This window comes from Elgaria multicarinata, chromosome 7, assembly GCF_023053635.1.
Source record: "Elgaria multicarinata webbii isolate HBS135686 ecotype San Diego chromosome 7, rElgMul1.1.pri, whole genome shotgun sequence".
Classification (NCBI taxonomy): domain Eukaryota; kingdom Metazoa; phylum Chordata; class Lepidosauria; order Squamata; family Anguidae; genus Elgaria; species Elgaria multicarinata.
In genome coordinates this window covers 12,354,602-12,356,351 of record NC_086177.1, presented here as the reverse complement: position 1 = coordinate 12,356,351, position 1,750 = coordinate 12,354,602, and positions in this window count along the sequence as shown.

The following is a 1,750-nucleotide window of genomic DNA, read 5'->3' as shown; positions in this document are numbered from 1 at the left end:
CTAACTCTGCTGAGACATGACAAAGACTTTTCAGTGACAGCTGGCAAAACATGGATGCCTCCTCACCTTGACATCAGACTATAGCTGTTATATAGATTGGAAAGGTCCCAGAGCCAAGATCGGAGAGTAACATACTTTGAGTGACCGTCTCTGGATTAGCAGATGGTTAATGCAGATATCTAACATGCACTTGTAATACCATGTGTGTCCCCCTATGAGTGCAACCTTGTTGAACAAAGGTACCATCAGACTATTTCCAAATAATATATTATTAAACAAATTATATTTGGGCAGGGAAATGCACAGTTTTGATTCTTTTTGAAACTTGAGGAAATGTCAGTAACGTCCTCTTTGCTTCCAAATTGCTAACAAAGGTCAAACCGAGAAGATAATTTCCTGACCAATAAAAACCAGAGAAATAAGAGATCAGAACGAAACTACATTTTTTTTCACACAAGTAACAGTATTGCAATAATAAAATTTATAAAACACTATGAAACATTTAGCATGAATCCAAAACCCACCCCACCCCACCATTATCTAAAATAATACCACTCAGGACATTTGCTTTTGAGGTGTATGTGTGTGTGTGTAATCTTATTGGTCTTTCCCCATTATTTGCAAATATCCCTTTAACTTTGCTTAATAGAAAGCTCACCAAATAAAGCTTAAAATGAAGCAGACATCTACCACTGAAGAAGACTATCCAGTCAAAATGTGTGTGTTTTTGGCAAACAACATTAAATACTACAGATTGCCCTTGTAATTTGAGACTGAAGTTTGTAAGAGGATATGTTTTGTCTGCCCTTATAACCCCTGTATATTATTTTTTATAAATGTTTTATAGCATCTTATAAATTTTACTATTACAATGGTGTTACTTGCGTGAACAAATTGCAGTTTTGTCCTGATCTCTTATTTCTTTAGCAAAGAGCTCTGCCTATTTCAGTTGATCTATGAAAGAAATTACTACTAATACTACAGTAATGCAAAGGACAATTCTTGCTGAAGTATGGGCAAAGAAATACCTTTGGTGGGCTAATGCAGAGGAATGCAAATGAAGAGTTAGTTCCTTTGGCAATGGTAATTATGTGTGTACTAACGCTAATCATGATTCCCTTCAAAACTGTTATTTGAAAACATGGTCTGAAGTAGATTTGCAAACCATGTGCCAGAAACCAATGGAGTACTTACGCCCCCACCAAGGAGCCAACGTTATGTCTGCACTGTCTCTCACTCAATTGCTAACTCACTTTCGCTGACTATGATAATGGGCAGTAAATGGTGGTTGTTGACCACTGCTCAGGGTCCTAGAGAGCATGTTTTGGTTTGACATCCGGAATTTTATGCTTCATGTCTGAACTGCATCCCTTCACTCACATACTATATTAGCAGTCTTCCAAATGAGAGTACCAGCCCCACTAGGACCACCAAAAACAAATAAGTTGAACTGAGTGTGTCAAAAATGACACAGACCAGGTTCGCATGACATGAGGGTGATTGATACGTCGTGGTGTCACAGAAGGAGCAGCAGGTCTATGCTTTGGCGCTGGCCCTGATCATACCAGATTCTAGAGCATGTGGGAGCTTACACATCGTGAAGCTACATTGGCTTCTCCTATACAGATGTCCATGCAACATTGTGTGGATGTTGGGTGAGGTGGCAGAGCCCTGCAACATGGCAGGGATGGGGATGGTGGTGCCTCTTCACTGCTCCTTATACATAGGAAGCCACCTTCACACAAACAAC